General features: G+C 52.0%; 1 protein-coding gene across 3 annotated transcripts in view; it reads left to right on the top strand.

Annotated features, from left to right (window-relative positions):
• LOC122378355 (kalirin-like) overlaps positions 1-17469 on the top strand; it is a 207648-nt gene that overhangs the window by 80919 nt on the left and 109260 nt on the right. The window lies entirely within an intron of this gene.

Below are 17469 nucleotides of genomic sequence, written 5' to 3'. Positions count from 1 at the left end.
TATGCGTAAGTTTTATTCTTCTTTTTCCTTGTTAATGCAGATTTGGATGGCTGGACTTGCTCACTTTTTCGATGGGATAGGCAAGGCATCGTTGTCACTCGTGCTTGATTGCCCGGTAGCGCCCGTAGTCTGACCCCTACGTGTCGTTTGCCAATCTATTTCGATTCGGTTTTGTTTAAGCGTTCGTATCGGTTCTAAGTAGTAACCATCAACTATACTACCACTTCCTCCTTCGCACTTCACAAATACCTCCCCCACCACCCACCCTCGCTGTCGCGGTCTGCGCCGACCCGTCCGCCGGCGTCTGCCCGTCGCCCGTCGCCCGCCGTCTGCCGGTCGGCCGCGTCGGCGGGGTCACCTGACGGGCCGGCGGGCCCGGCGGCAGTGCTGTCCGGCGGCCGACGGTGGCGCGTTCGTGCGCGGCCCGCGCCGTCACCGCCGGCACCCCCAGCTCAGTCGCAGCGATAGCGGCGAGCTGTACGACGGGGCGCTGTCCTCCGTGAGAGTGACGAGGAGACGTGTAAGGTGGTGGGTTGGTTTAGTGTGGTTGACCAGAGCGGAAGTGAGAAACGGGGGTGAAGGAGCTGTGGTTGAATGCGGATGAGGTGGTGTGATCTGCCCCAAAGCGGGGTGATCTTGGAGTAGCGCGTTCAGTGACGGTGTGCGCGTAAGGTGGGTGGTGACCACTACTGCCAGAGCGAAAAGCGGGCGAAGGAGTGTTTTGTGTGCGTGTGTCTGTGAGCGTTGGCGAGCGACATGGCGACCAAGTCGAAGGCGCGCCGTAAGATCTCTCTGCCGTGGTTCCGGCAATCGTCGTTTGTGGCCAACTTCCCGCTGTTCCGACAGCACACGATCGACACGCCGAGAGGGTTCAGAGGACAGGTGAGGCGCGATGAGATACATTTTTACCTTTTATCTGTGGCTAGGGGAGTGAGGATGGTCAGCGGATATCTGCGGCGTCGAATATCCCGTATGGATAGTTTGGTAAGGGACAAACGTGGTCGATATTTTACTGGGACTGAAAGGAGTGATCAGGAACAGACCTGGGTATGAGTGGGTAGTGTCTAGAAGGGAAGGCTAAATAGGGTGATCGCGGGACCGGGGCGCGGTGTGCCGGGATCTGACGGGGCGGGCGCGGTGTCTCGGGCCAAATCGGCCGCGTCCGGAGCACCCGGTACGACCATCACGGACGTGACCGTGACCGAATGGTCCTCGAAGGAATGCTGTCCGTCGCGGCACCGCAGCGACCGCGCCGCTTTCGTCCCAAGGTCGAGGTCGCGGGCCGGGACGAGAAAAGACGAAGGAAGGTGACGTCTCCGTGCTCCAAACTAGCCGGCCGAGGCAAAACAGGGAGTGACACAGCCGAGTCGGCACACTTTGATATCTGAGCATCGCCCGCTGCCGGGTTTTATTGTCGAGGCGGCTGCTGGTTACTTGATGCCGGAGATAGGATGTCCCATCCTTTTGGCACACCTTAGCGTCGCCTTTTTTGTCGCGCCTGAGTAGTTTGTCACCGTGTCTGGTTTCGTGCCGCCTTTCTGGTGCGTGTCGTGTAGGCCGTTTTTACCGTCTGAAGCATCCGGCTCTTCAGTCATTCCTGACTCAGACTATGTATGTATATTTGAGCTCCCTGCCAGGACAGTCTGAGCCTTGTGGCAGGGCTGACTTCACTCCACTTAACTGATATGCATCCTGTGATTCCTTGCACGAATAGGTAAACTTTTTCTTGAAACATTGAGGAGGGCAGCGCTGAAATATGTTAGGTCACGTCGGACTCGATCTTGCATGGAAAGTGAAGATTTCTGCCAGACTTCGCTGGATCTCGTAAAATAAAGCACCTTTACGTCTCATGCGGGCCAATGCTGGCAAATTTGTTGCCTCGCCAGTGTCTGATTGCGTCTCGTGAAGCTCAATAACGTTTGGCAACGTCCTGGGCGAGATCTTTTGGGTGAGATCGTAGACCGTCTGGTGTGAGTTCTTGGACTGTGCCTCAGCTATACTTCCATCACCTCCACCACCATGACGCCGTGGAGTGTCAGGCGTTAAATGGCTCAGAGTGGCGCCGATTGGAGCGGGATGGGTCACTGATGGATCAGTCTCGCCGAATTACGGCCATTTCGCGGCCGTCACTGCGCTCCGTCGGTATTGTGGCGGGAGGTGGGAGGCGAGAGCGCTTGGGTCGCAGTAGGCGTAATGGGAGAGTATCTTTGGCCGTGGTGTTATGAGAAAGCCGTTTGGGTGATCTTCTCTTTGTACTGCAGAAAGCATTCTATCGCGAGTCCTTGTGCAGTGTTAGATGGTGTAATATTTACGGTGCTGGCTTTCATGCTCCGTTCAGAGTGGAACAAGGTCTATTGATGACACCGCGGTGTTGATTGTTGGTTGTGACTGAATACTGGAGGTTGTGGAGAACTTAAGACAACCTTGCAGATGGACACACCCATTTATCCTCCTCTCTTTGTGGTTGGTGTGTCCGAATCTGCGGGATATTTTTACATTTCTTTTGTTGGCTGCAGCTGGTGTGTTGAGTTATTGCCACTCTACGCCGTAATCGTGCCGCTGTTCCTCTGTAAATGACCCCATCAGCTTGACTGTGACTGGGTTTGATACTGAATTCCGCACCAAAGTATTCCATTCCGTCGGAGCAAGTATCATCGTATACCAAGCGACGTGTCATGTTTAAAGCGCTTTTGACAGTATTTTCACAGCCGGAAGTTCATCTGGGTCTGCTTTTTCGGCTTTGATTTGACACTCCCTTCCAATGACACATAACTGAGTACCTCCGGCGCAGCAGGGGACGCCATCGTTCATCTCCCGTTTCTGTAATTATCACCGACATGGACAGCCGAATTGGTCTGGCTGGTTAAGGTATGCGTGGGAGTGCGACTGGCGGAACCGTCGGGAATGGGTATGGGCTGGGTAGGGGATATGGGTGTGGGTGGGTGCGGCCCGGGCCCGCGGATAAGGCGTGGATAGAAGTGGTCAGGGTGGGGTTGAGTGGTGCCCGAGGGGTGGCTAGGAAAGGTGTGTTTAGGAGCGGTCGAGGAAAGCCAGGCATGGATCTGAAGCGACCGGGCGTGGCGCCGGGTCGGGGTTATGCAAGGAGCGGTAAGGAGAGGACCCTGATCTGGGTCGTCTCTTCATGGGATGGGTGTGGGTGTGAGCGGCCGTTCAGCTGGCTAGGAACAGCTCGTTTCCAGTCGTCGATGAATCGGTGACCGGCCCGAGGTGTCTGCCCTCGATCCCAGCGATCGGTCGGCCCCGCTGGATGTATCGCCGGCTGCGGCTATTAGCCACCTCTCCGGGCGCTGGTTATGGTGCCGTGACGGCCGCCCGCTCGATAAAGCCACTCTGAAACGGCACGGAGGTTAGCGTCAGTCAGAGTCCGGGCCGATGGAAAATGTAATCCGAGCTTATGACGGGATGGCATTGATCTACTAATGGTCTAAGGATGAATGCCCAATGAGGGTTTGATTGAGCTGTTTTTCCGGTGGGGATTTTCGCCACATCGCACAGTGGGGATTTTTCCGATCTAGCGCCTATTAATTCAAAAAATCTTTTTTGGATTTTTGTTTATTTTTTGTGTCAGTGGGGCTAAGAAATGTCTGAATTTTTCATATATGGCATTGTTTTATCTGTATGTCTACAGCAAAACTAGGAAAAATGCGCCTAAAGTTCACACTCATGCGTGATTACTCAATGGGCTCAGCAAGGCCCGAAAGTATAGCTCAATTTCATTGTCCTGTCCTGTTGGTTTTAATCTTGCGAGGTCTTAAAGTTGCATATCGTCTGAAAGGCACCTTTATTAGGAATGGAATGGCAAACAGAAAGTATGCCACAACCTTACTAAGGTCACAAAAATGCCCTTTACAAAAAACCCTTACAGACACCATATTGAAGGAATGGTATTCTAAATAAATGTAGGAAATCAACAATGTTCTCCACACTTTTCCACTCCGAAATATATCCTATCGAATTCGCCACTTTCTCCTGCACAAGACAACGCCTAGTTTGGCTGCCGAAACTTGCCTGAACACGGAATATTCACATTAGAGTATCTTAACACCCCACTCGAGGAGCGCTAGGGCAAGCAGCACGTTATAGGTATGTTCCGGACATAGGCGAATAATTTTACTTCGTGATTTATATGATGCATATTTTCTGAGACACATTCAATAGGAATAGGATGACAAGCGTAAGTTATACATACCGTAACCTTATTAACCATCGCACTTGTGGGGAGGGGGAGGGGGAAGGGGTCGGATAAAACCCCATGGTTTTCCGCAAATTACTCGCGCAAAAAGCGGCCGATCGCGCCGAAACTTTCGGTGCCCTCGAGATCATCAATATTACATCTAACCTAAAAATTTCATGACTCTGACCCAACTGACCTTTGACCTGTGGCATATTTCTCGAGACTATGTTTGGCCGGAATCGCGATTCGGCGTATGCCAGCTCACATTATCCGCGGTTTCCAGTCTTTTTGTGGTTTTAAACGTTCAAATATGTGAAATGATGTTGGTGCCGTGCATAATGGTGGGTGGCAAGGTCACGTGAAGGTCAAGTCAAGGTCATTGACCTTTTGATGACCTTGGTTCACTTTTTCGAGTTTTACTTGTTTCTAGGGTAGTTTTTGGTGCTGATTTCGATTTTAGCAGCCATTTGAATATTTACGAAGTAGTTCTGGTGCCTTCGTTCCATGCTACGAAGCTATCAGTAGTAGGTGACACTTCTATGGATGGCCGGCAGGACGCCTACTAGTTGATCTAACCTGACCTGACCCGACCTGGCCTAAATGCATAAAGACATCGTCTGTGATCAAAACTAACATGAAATTCGTGATTAGCACCCCAAAATACCCCGTAACACCCTAACTTTGCGAAGTTTCAAGAGGTCTCGATTTCCCAACTTTAGTTGGGTCATTAAACTGACTTGGAAAGTCAGCTTATGACCTTGGACTTTGAAATTGGATATATTCGCCTCATTTCGTCATAGGCAGCACGCTTGACTTTTCCGCGAAGCTCTAGCTTGATCAGGGGCCAAACGGCTGAGCGGGGGGTCCAATTGAACCCCCTATACTATGTTGATTATGCACATTTAGAGGTAAAATTCTCACCAGGACACACCAGCCAACATATGTGCACAATCTGGCTACAATTCTACCTATGGCTTGCCCTCTACGAATAAATACGTGCTAGATCGGAAAAATCCCCACTGTGCATCGTCGAGAAATTATAGCTGTGCTAGCTTGAATGGTATGCCAAGAAATAGCCAATTTCTTGGGACTGAGTAAAACGAATGATTCGACTGATTTCAATTTTTGTTCAAAGTATCTTAGCTTACGCTTACAACCCGATGCAATAGAATCTCGTATTTCAGTATCAAGTTTCGGAGTGTTTTTCTAGTATCTGACAGACGGAGTTCGCTCCGACACTTTCCGATTGAGTTCGCTCTCCGTTCCGATAACTTACCTCCTTGGACTGTCAGAAGTAGTTTGGTAGGAGCTGAAATATCGGAAGTTGCTTGTCTGTGTCAAGTGCGTGCGAGGCGGAGGAGGGTTTTGCCCTTCGACCTAGGTGGCTCCGGTTCCCAGGGCAATCATCTATTCCTGAAGCACATGAGAGATTACTGAATTTGCTGGGGACTTTGTTTGGTAGATGCAATGCAACTTTGACTCAACTGAGAAGTTGGAAGAAGTTTGATGAGGGGTGGGAAGTTTGACAGCTCTCCTCTTGATGCAATGATGGTAACGTCTTAGCTACACCATTTTGTACACATTCTCTATACTTGGTTAGAAGCACAGGATCCGGTTTTGACTGGATAATATTCTAAACGAGATAGCCTCATGGAGTGGTTGACAAAAATAGAAGACAACACTATCAGGCATTAGCTGAGAAGCTGATAATTTTCTTCTAGTGCTCAAGCCTTTTCAGTTTCCTCGCCGGTTCTCCGTTCCCTCAATACCGCCATGACTCCAGTCATATCCCATCCGGTCCCTGACCGCCGCCCCTGCAGGAGAGAGCCAATCACGACGGCGTGCGGTCTGCCGGAGGTCAGCTGATTGCCCCCGGGGCAGCCGGCGGCGACTGTCCGTGTCATTGGGGTGATGTCCGGTCAATGGGGCTGGCGACAGGCTGCCAGACTGGACCTGACTGGTGGGCAGCTGTGTAGGCGTGTGGACTGGAGATTGTGCTGGATAGGAAGCTGAAAAAGTGGATGAAAAGTTCCATGTGTTGGGTGGGAGCTTTTGAGATGTGGTGTAATTAAAAACACCGACCTTTCGTACAGGTGCGTTGAGACACAGTAGATGATGCAACTCGGTTGGTTCCTGGCACTGTTGTTGGAAAAGGAGCTCGCTCTGTTAATAATTCATCGATCAGTTAATGTAGTGTATATCTGTAGCGTTTGGCTGGGCGCCATCCCGGCACTGGGTTCATGAATCTGCCGCCGCGCGGCAGGTGACCGCGCTGGTGGACTCGACGACCGACGTGCCGCCTTTATCTCGGGAACTTCTCCGGACCCACTGCTCCCGACTGTGCTGTAGCTCCGCCCCGCCACCTTTTGCGAGAGGAGCTACACCTTAGGAGAGTTTGACGGAGCAGAGGCGAATCGGCGCCGGGACTGATGATTTGTTAGACGTATCTGGGATGCGTCAGAAGTTATAGAATAGGGGAATCCACGGCTCGAAACGTTTTTGTTCCATGCCCTAACGTCCCAATTGAAGTCCCTAGACGTGCTTTATGGCGCAATAGTCAGCAGAGTAAGGTCAATCCAACGTGGCGATGTCGATGTTTGCTGATGTCTAATAACACCGGACGCTGCCGACCGGCCGTGTTTTTGGTCGTCTGTCGGATCTCGCGGGATTCCCTCGGCTCCCAATTACCTGCTGATCGCTGCGAGTCGCCGTTCAGCGCTGCTGTCCTGTTCTGACCGTGTATGTCACGGGGATTACACCTGTCCTGATTGGCGGTGATCTGCTCACTGACACCCACGTGATTTACCGACGGGGATAAGCAGTAGAAACGAGACGTTTCGGGATGGAACAAATGCGCAGATCCAGTAGCCGGCGTGTTTTTTTTTTTTTGCTTGTTTTTCAGCGTCGTTCTGATTCAGTGGATACTTAAGTGTGCTTTTGAATTACATATTGCCCCACTTATTCGATATGCGTATCCCATTGTATTTTCATTGTTTGGTATTGCTGGCGATGATAAGTGGTTGAATGATTGACAAAATTCTCGGTTGGAGAGTTGAAGATCCACGGCACCGTCTGGTTCATCGTGAAACGATCACCGTTCACCTCTGCTGCGCCGTGCGTGGCGGCTCAAACCTGGCATGACACAAGCATGACACATTAGGGGCGCGGCGTCAGGGGCTCAGCTGAGGCGGCAGGGTGATGAGGCGATTTCGGAGAGGGGTGCGTCGAATGCGGAGGCTGGCGGCTCGTACTACGGTTGACCTCGAGTCGATCTGACGGCCGCCACCTGTGTCACCCGTCATACCGCTGTGTGTCGCCGTCCGTGCCGTCTGGGGACCATTGCATCAGCGTCGCCTATTTCTCATCAGCGTCGTGATTACCCCTCCCTGCCCTAACCTCCTCATGCCCGCGGAGTCCATTTAGCATTTACTGTCTGGCCGACAAATTGAACGAAATCGGCCTACTTGGTGCGACTGAATCGGGTGACCTGACCTCGCCTGTGTGGCCTGTCTGGCTGGGGGCTCTCTTGTCTGTTGGGGACGTGTCTCCCTCCGCCAGCATGCTTCCTCTAACACCACATTTCACCCTGCATTTTGGCGAAGCTGATGGCAAAGCTATGGTTTGAGCAGGCAGGCGCCGCAGCGTCGGAGCTCGGGAGGAGTCATTTAGCACTGCCGTCATGCCCTTGGCGATGGCTAACGACCAATCTTCCAAGTTATGGAATGTTTCCAGCCAATATTGCAGAAGTTGTCCGCGCGAGGCAGCTTTTGGCGAGCTCGCTCTGCCAGGCTCGCCGGTCCGGGTGCTACTTGGAAGCTCCCTGGAGCGCCGGTGCCGAAGCCGTCGCATACCGCCGACAGGAGCTTCCATGAAATGAGATCGATAAGCCCGAGAGAGTTGCATTGTTCGAAGGCTGGTCGCATTATGCTCGTAGTTATATTGCATGGACGGATCGTGCAATAATGTGCATTGGTGCTGAGTTAGACATCCTCTCAGCAAACATCTCCGTACCTACGTGATGGTTTTGTCTATCATTTCACAGTCAATCGTCACCTTTGTCATCGGCAGGAAACAGTTCGCGTTTACCCGTGTTGAATGACCTCATAGAGGGTTCGACTTACGTTTATTGGAGGTGATCGTTATTTTGGTACAGGTGGCCAAGTGCGTTAGGGCAGATAATGGTGATCCACGCGACGCTCTAATGGTGAAATGTGCACCTGTTTTGCTCTAGACGGAGACATTTCGGGGTAACACGTATGTTGCGCGTGACGGGTGTGATTTGCTGTTCCGCGGGGTACTACGAAAGCGTGTGGTAACCGCTACTGCGGTGAGCGCGCCGCCGTGTACCCTATCGGGACAGCAGTCTCAGCCTGTCAGCTAGGGTAGCTGTCGCAGCTCCTGTCAGTCGCGGGGAGCTGTGACAGCAATTCTGCGATGACGGTCTGCCAAACGGCCTGTAGCCGCCTTGCTGATCGGTGGACCGGCTGTTACAGTGCGCTTACCGTCAAGACTGCTCAGATGTTTGCCGCATCCCCTATAGCACTCTGTACCTTTAGGGGCAACGGTGTGTGGGTTTGATTTAGCCGTTGCATAGGGTGCTGGTACGGCTGAAATATGAACGGCTGCATCCAGCTGCGTATCGCTCAACACAGCCCCACTCATCTGTATAAGCCTGCACTCACACGGCGGCGAGTCGGCGGCTCACGGCGGTGACAATTAGACGCACCCGGTCGACATGCGTCCCTTGTTAGCGCCGTGGCTATTGAGCGCTCCGGCACGGCCATTCAGCTGCCTGCCGCCGCGGCTGATCATAGGGCGACAACGGTGGTAAGGCTGGTGGTGATGGTGCTTCTTGTGCTGGGCTGGTACTGAGTGTTGCCGCTGGTGCCGGTACGGGACTGGTTCTGTGACTTGGTGATGATGGTGCTGTAGAGACGGACGGTGCGATGCACTAACTGCGTAGTCGATTCCAGGTCATGAGTCATGACTTAGAAAAGCGAACTCATCGAAACGTCGCGCATTGCTTTATAGGGAAGATGAACATTTACTTTGCGTTCATGCATGATAACGTCCACCTTTGTGTGAGATACTGAAGGGTAGAACAATACCTATTTTGTGCTCATTTTGCCCAGCCCTCGGGAACGGCGGCGTTTTTGCCACCTCGTCGACGATGTCGATGGCGATAACAGCATCGGCCAAGGTGCCGACGGATGTCCTCGAGAAAATCCATCTCGCCAATCCGGTCCATCTATCGCTGCGTGTGCTGCTCCGTCAGCCCCCCCCCCCCGCTACTCTCCGGGGGGGGGGGGGGGCTGATGGTCGCAGGGTGGGATCGCTCTCTCCCCAGTGACAGGCGGCTGCCCTGCATTGTATCGCGCTGGATGGACGGAATGGGTCCGGACCTCCGCCCGGTGTGCCGCGACGGTCAGTGACGCCAGCACGGTCAGTGAAGCTGCGTATTTACCGGACTGATGCTAGCTCAGTGCGAGAAATGCGTTCTTCTGTTTTCATTGCCCAAAGGGCGGTACAATTTTCCCTCCATGCAGCCGTATGTATTTCTTTCTTACACGTGTATCTTCAGTCAGACCACTTTCACCCTGTCCTATCTCCGCTATCCGTTTGCTCGTTACCATACATTATCGCCCCTCCCCCTCCCCGCGGACCCTGTTCCCGCGGTCCACAGCGCCCCTCCCCCGAAATCGATGTCGTCGCTCCACGGTCGTGTTTTGGCCGCGGTCGGCGGTCACGCCGTGCCCCGTCGGCTCCGACGATCCTGGCGACCGGCCACCGGCGGCGGCTAAATCGGCCGCGCGCGCGTCGCGTTCGACACACCACCGTCGGTCGACGGACGCACGGCGGATTGCTGACGGTGCGGGCATGATGCCGCGGCGTGACGGATGCTGTGTGTCGAACTAGCTTACCGTTTCAGGTGTGCACCTAGACTTCAGAGGATAGCCACAGAACGTTTTGCTTCACGGTGTGGGAATGCTTTATGAGGGCAGGAATTGACCAGACCTGCCGCTCGGTTCTGTTATAACATTTCTTTTGCCCGCGAAAATCAGAAAAAAAGGAAAGCTACGGCAGCAGTCGCAAATTATTGGCGGAACTCGAATTGATCGAATTTTGGACGAACTTGAAGTCAAAAGACATATGGTGGGAGGAGAAGGACAGGAACGTTGGAAAGAAAAGGGTGCCAGTTATAACGAAAGCGAAGGAGCGCAAATGAGAAAATTTAATTACTATCGGAAGTGAAATGATAACGTGGGTACAATCGATGGTGGAAGAGCACGACGCCTTGTCAGACGCAGTGAAGATGAAATGAGGACGGTGTATCGTGTCAGACATTGTGATATTTATTCACTTTCGATGATAACACAAAAGCAAATATTCTAAATAGCCAGACGTTTCGGCCTCAGGGTGCCTTCGTCAGTGACAATACCGAGATACTAATACATTAATAAATTAATCAATATGCTCCCCGTTCGGACATTGGTGGCGGCCGCTGGCCTATCGGGCCTCGCGCGGCACGATGGTTACCGCTGAAATATTCCATTCGCCGCGCTGCCGCTGGGAAATGCATGACTTCCTGACCAGATTTGGTCAGCTAAGACGATCGGTCAACGTACTCAGTGTTGGATTTTGAGCAGATATGTGCGAGTGTGTTTGGGGAAGGGCGTCCTCGTTTTGCCATCCATGGAAAGAAGTGATGCCAGCTTTTCCCGAAAGAAGACTGTCTTGACCTCTTCCTAACGTCAGCCATCACTGATGCCATTTACTCTGCCAATCGATGCATCGACCTCCATTGGTTGGCCTATTGGCGTGATGATATAGCCACGCCAGAAATTCCTCGATTGCCGCGTAACGAGGTACTCGGTGGCGTGAATGACAGGATTTCGATTGCACTGCGGGATGAAGTGTATGGTTGTGTTTTAGAAATGGTCTTTTTACCATACATAAAATCGAGCTTGAATTTACATTCTTTAGGCCAGAGCGTAGTTGACACTATATAGTAACAAGTGAAGGGATGCTATCGTGACCGAGTGACTACTCTTGGCTCTTACTATTTTTCTTTTTTTACGCAGTGTACGGCGGAGCGTTTTTTGTGAGGTATCAAGTCTATTTTGCTGGCGATGATTTAACTCGTCAATTCTGAACACGATGAACCAGATAGCTGCGGCCGCGTCACATCCGAGCGCCGTTCTCGGTGACACGGCGGCGGCAATTGAAGACACTTTGTATCTCGTGTTCAACCCGTCCCCAGTGGTCTGGCCAGTTAATCACCGGCACATTTGAGCTGACAGCTCACACGACAGCCGGAGTCGCTGGTCATTAGGTCGTCTGGACCGACGGACATTAGCGAGATTGGCTGTGGGCTCCGCGCGGCGCGGCGCTTCTCGCGCTCGGTCGAAGGTCCGCCGGGCAACACGCGCGGCCGGTGTGGGCTTTCCTGGCGCCCGGCCGATTTCGCCGACGGCCGTCTGTTCAGGCTCAGCCCATGAGCCCACCGCAGACTAATGAAAATGATGCTTTCATCTGGTATGAATGAGTGTTGTTAGTCATTGCCGCGGCTGTTTTATGTTCTAGGAAGCTGAGCAGGCAGACGTGCATTTGTGTTGGCAGGAATCTGTGTTTGTGCCACTATTTTGACGCCCACTGCTTTGTTATTTGGCTTCCTAGCTGGTGCTGGAGCTCGGTCTCACGAGACATGTCAGCGTTGCATGCAGTTTGTATTCCTGAGCTCCATGTGTTCAGTTGATAGCTACTTGCTACTATTTTTTTGTAATGTCAAATTAATCAGCGCCCAGTCCAGTGACCCTTTTGTCCTCAATTACTTTACTGCCAAATGTTGTCAATTAGGTCTTGTCGCTGTTCATATATGTAAAGCAACGGTAGGCAATAATTATGACAAATTCAGAGCATTCGTACGTGTAACCGAACGAGCGCACGACTGTGCGCCAGTTTACTGTTTCGCCACTAGATGTCACTAGCAGTGAACGCCTGAAGCTGCACTGCACCGCATAACACGGAGCCGCAGTCGCGCGTATGCTTCATGGGTCGCTCGCATGCTTCATGCATGCGCGAAGGAACTTTCTCTCATCACCCGGTTTTGGAATATCACTTTATAAGTGAATCAAATTAAACTATCTTTACCATCATCTTTATCGCGTTTTGCATATAAGCGCAGTGTTCTTAGACCTTGAACCTTCCTATTTTCTCCCAAGACTGTGAGAAAGAGCCGCTGCGCTGTTTGCCTTGCCTTAATTTACCTAATCTCTTTGACATCGCCTTCTCCTGCTTTTATCTTTTAATTATGCCCTGTCTTCGCAAACTCTTAACTGGTCTCGCGTTTCCTTAGTGTGTGTTTTGTCGCTGTAATAGTTAGTTTATCTTTGTTTACCTCTCCTGGGTGTATGTTTACCTTAGGCCGCTCGGTCAGCTCTTGTCGCTCACTAGGACCCTTCAGCCTCTGGTGTGAGGCTCGGTAAGGGCATGTGGTCTGTTTCCATCCTGGATGAGGACCCTTCGACCAGTGCCTGGCTTACCCTGGGGCCGCTATCCCAGCACTCACTGGGGTCGCTCCCTCGGCGCTCACAAGGCTCTCCCAGCGCTCACTGGGGCCGTGAGTGCTGTGATAGTGACATCAGCGATTGGTTGGTACGGGGGTCATCCGCGGTACCCGGTCAGTGTCGCATCAGAGCGCTGTCTGGTGACCTTGACCTGGTGACTCACCCTTCCGGCTCGCCCGCGGCGCCTCCCTGTCACGCCCACGGTTTTGGACGGTAGGCATTCCGCGGGGCTACCAACGAGGTGCGGCAGGCAAAGAATCAGAGGCGCGATCCTCGAGGGAAAACCAACAGAATTAGGCAAACTTTCCGCAAAGTTTGGAGGCTTGGAGGTTTTTGTGTGGATAATAAAAGGATGGTGCCGGAAAGAGTTAACGCTCTGACACTTCAAGGGACAGCTCGACGCCAAAGTATTTCATTTAATTTGGTGTTGTGTTTTTCATTCAGACATTTCAAAAGGCATTAGTTTGTCGGTGGTCCGTGTGTCAGTTTGCTGATGTTTCACGTCTGGCCGGCGGCGGCTGGGCGGTGTTTTCGGCGAGCTGTCGACGGCTGCGGTCGCTCCGGTCGACCCCCCGTCGTCACCGCACCATTTCGGCCTGCCGTTGTTGTTGGAGCGGGGTGTGTGAGCGAACACCTCGCCGGCCCATCCACCATCACTGCCGCCGCCGTTTGTGTTACTATTCACGTCACCGGTACGGACACGGGCGAAATGGCTCGCTGCATGGTCCCGTCTGAGGATGGCGGGCCGTTTTGTGAGGCTGTTTCCGCTCCGGAGACGGCGCCGAGCTGCTGACGGCAGGCTGAATCATCCGGCGGGCAATATCGGCAGTCGGACTGGCACCGGAATAAACGATATTCAGCAGAGTTGATGGACCGTTTGCAGTCGGCAGCAGACACCTGTCTAGACGCGCCATATGTTTAGAAGAAAAAAAAAACTTTAAAAAAACCTTTAGATATTGCAGCGAATTTCCCGGTTTTGTTTTGTTTAGTTTTTTTTTCTTTTTGTCTAGGCTAACGACGGGTAGAACTCATCTAAAATTACATGCTCATCTCAAAGATGCTTCATGCCGAGTACTTATGACGCAGTTCCTGCTATTCATTTGTGCCATTTTTATGCCATTCATTTCTCCAGTTCAATATGGAATCGCCTTCATAAACTAGGTCAATGGTATGGAAGTCGATCGAAATGAGTTCTGGTTGATGTGGACTTGCCTATGAATGAAGAATAGTTATTTATGGGAAGTACTTTTCGGACGCCACCCGCAGCTCATAAAATCAACCGTGCTGGCCTCTCCGAAGCTCTAGATCTGCAATCAACATTCCACCACTGAAGTCGGTCCGTTCCAACCTCAGACTTATCCCACATTCCTCCGCATTTCTCAAGGAACACTTCATGGCTGCCTCATGTCGCCGGCTATCCTTCCTTCTTTTACGCATATCCACCGTCTGTGGCTATATTCGTCTCATCCCGGTCGGAGGTCGTCAGCGGACAGCAATCAGCCACCTCTCCCGCGATCCCCCTGGGGTCGGGCCGACAGTGGTGACCTGGCCAGCCTCCCGACCGGAGATTCCGGCGAGTCGTCCCTAGATACCGCCGCACCGCTGCCCGGCCTGTGTTTGTTGTCAGCGGCGCGCCCCGCGGCTGGTGTCCCAAGATTGCTTTGAAACCGGCGCCGGCTTGTGGAGAAGTGCAGAGATTAGTGGTAGTCGTCCGACCCTGGCGGACGTTGCAAAACGTTGGAAGCTAGGGCAGACGTTTTAATTATACTCTTCTTCATTTCGGTAGGTCGAAGCTGCCTTTGTATAGCTGCCTTTTTTGTCTTCTTGATTTGTATGGACATAACGGGTGTGCACTTAGTTTTTGGAAAAAGTTTGTGCTGCCATAACTTTAGTGTTTGAACTTGGATTAAGATGATATTTGGCACATATATAAATTGCAGCAATAGTTAAGAGTTGTCAAAAGAATTAGGCGCTCTCTCCTCCCAGGCGGTCTACAGCCCACGTGCTATACAGACGCTCCCTGTTGAAATTGCGCGGCACCTCCGGGTTCAGGTGTGGCGATGGCTAGCGGGTTATGGACTTCAAATAGACGCTAATATGCACTTAACATCTTCCTTAGTACTATATCGTCTTCAAAAATCCCCATTCGGTCGCCGTTGAGATATGCCAAGAAGATTCCCTTCGCTGCTCACAAACGGTAGGTGTGCGCCGTCCCGTAGATCCAGCGCTCCGCGCGCACAGTGACTGCATTGTGGTGTGATCATGACACCTATACTTTCCTCGGGCAGTGATGTTCCCAATGTGACAAAATTTCTTTATTTTATCACTGCTGTCAAAAGATATCGACGTCTGCATTGGCTACATAGGGCTAACATAATGATTGGATACCGCACGTGGGGATATGACGGTCCACTGACCAGGAGATCGCGTCAAAAGTGGTCAACAGGCTAAGGTTCCACATTTTGTGAACGTTTGCTTCTCGAGATGGTGTTTTACTCCATCTTCATTACATAAAATTTCCGTTTTAGGTGATCTTATTCCAGCATCCACAGGTGATTGCTTGAATCGTCTGTGCACTCAGCATTTATATGATAGCTTACAGATCCATGTCTCATTGCTCCTCTGCTGCTTTTATCGGCTGCCGAGTGCTGTATCATGGTATCTCTACCCTTTTTGGTATACAATATCACAATTTAAAATTTTTCTTACAAACATGGAAAACGGGAGGACGGGAAGTGTATCGGGAACGCTCACAAGATGGTGAATACCTTTTACCATAACGAGCCTCTTCTGCTGGGGCACTTTCGCCACGAATCAACACACCTGCACACTGTGCATGTGCCACGCACTTCCCCGTGCTTGTGTCGTTCCTCTAATGGCACAAGCTTTCTTTCTAGCAATACCTAGAAAGCGCCAGTGGGAAGAGAAGTTGTTTCTCTGGAATTTTTGTTATTTTTGTGAAAATTCCGCCACTCTTTTCCGCGTTCATGACTTAGTTGTAAGCTCCTTTCTGTATGAAAAAATAGTCGGTTTGGTCTGAATTTTGGCATGCATATTCCCAAATGAATGATTATTCACAATACGAAAGTTTGTATTGATAGCTTTAATAGTTTTAAAGATACGGATGATCAATCTTTTTCCAGAAACTAAGTGCACACCCGTTAGATGACGTCAGTCATGTTGTCCATATATATGATCTTCCATTTACCAATTGACTGGATTGGGAGGATAAAAATGTGTGTCTCCGTAAATCAACTCGGCCTCTGGGACCGAGCTGAGCTCTCCGATCCGCCGCTTTCCTGCCCAGAAGGCCGCTTTTAGCGATGTTTGTCCGTCCCTCCACCGGTTTTTGCCGGACCGAGCTGGAGCTGGTCGACAGTCGTGGACCCACAGCGCTGTTGGGAAAGGTGAGGGGAGTACCTCTAGGATTGGATTCGGAGCAACGGCTGCTGAGTGCTGATGCAGCCATGTTATGCAGTCCGTTTCGAGTTACGGAAGGATTAGTAAAGTGATTTAGCGTGTTTTAGCTCTTGGATATGCCATACATTTTGTGTATTTCTCTGATCAAGCACGCCATTTCATCTGGAGTTTGATACTGCGCTCGATTCTTTCCATGTCTTATGACGGATTCGTTGTCCGGCCCCAGTCGGTTTCGGGTGACCAAAGGATGGCCCGATATTTCCGAGTTCTGACCCAGACTTCTTGGTGCGTTGTCGCTCGTCACCCTGTATCTTGCATGGCGCCTCAGATTCTGTAAAAAACCGCTCTCGCTGCGTTTTGTATAGCCGCCGGGAGCTGCCCCCGGTTCGGGGCAGTGACAGTCGCCCGTCTGTCTGACTCCTCTCTCCTCTCCGCTCCGTCGCCACCGTTCCGTCGCTGTCGCCACCTGCCGCGTCGACCGGCGGCTCTGGCACCGTCCCTCATCCTCCCGACACTCTCTCCGGCCTCTCTGTCCTCTGTCCACTCTGTCCACTCTCTCGCCGTTCCTCACTCGGAAATCGCCCGGCTGCGGACCTTCAGATCGGCCAGCCTCAGTAAATCTTCGCCGTATGGTGGCTGTCCGATCCGATGCGACTCAGACGACTTTGGTGACCAGCCGGCGCGACGGTGGCGCCACATGCGGCGGCTTTCGGAACCCTCTGACGGATGGTAGGCAACAGGGAACAAGGCCGCCGTGTGGCTGTTGGCGGGGGCGGCGGCGGCGGCGGCGGCGGGTGTCCAACGTTCCCCGTCTGTCAGCCGACCCGTCGAACGCGCCAAATGACGACGCTGAGCCAACGTCGGTCGTGACGCGCCGGTCATCGACAGCGTTGTGCTACAAATGGGGTCGGTTGCGCTGTATCCTGGGGGTCGGTAGCTAATAGGTAACGCTGAGTGACCTATGAGGCTTAGGACAGATTCGTTAGATTGCTACGATGATTGACACGTAATTTTCGTTCATCAGTCGAAACTGACTCGGGCGCTGTCGTGTTGGTCGGATCAGGCTTCACGAGGCTAACTGGCAGGCTGTTTCTGTGGCCTGTATTGCGTGAATTTGAAATGTTCCTAGCTGGAGCATCAGCGTGGACGTTGGGGTTTATAACATGAAGGTGTGTCCCGAGTAGAGACACGAGTTGGGTCGAACAAGTCGTGTGCAGCTAGCGTGACACGTACTACGAGCCGGCCGAGTAAAATTGAAACGAAAAGGCAATCCGGGTGTTATGAATA

Source organism: Amphibalanus amphitrite, unplaced genomic scaffold, assembly GCF_019059575.1.
Source record: "Amphibalanus amphitrite isolate SeventyFive unplaced genomic scaffold, NRLGWU_Aamphi_draft 000058F_arrow, whole genome shotgun sequence".
NCBI lineage: Eukaryota > Metazoa > Arthropoda > Thecostraca > Balanomorpha > Balanidae > Amphibalanus > Amphibalanus amphitrite.
Note: the sequence above shows the minus strand (reverse complement) of the source record. Positions and strands in the feature narration are given on the sequence as shown.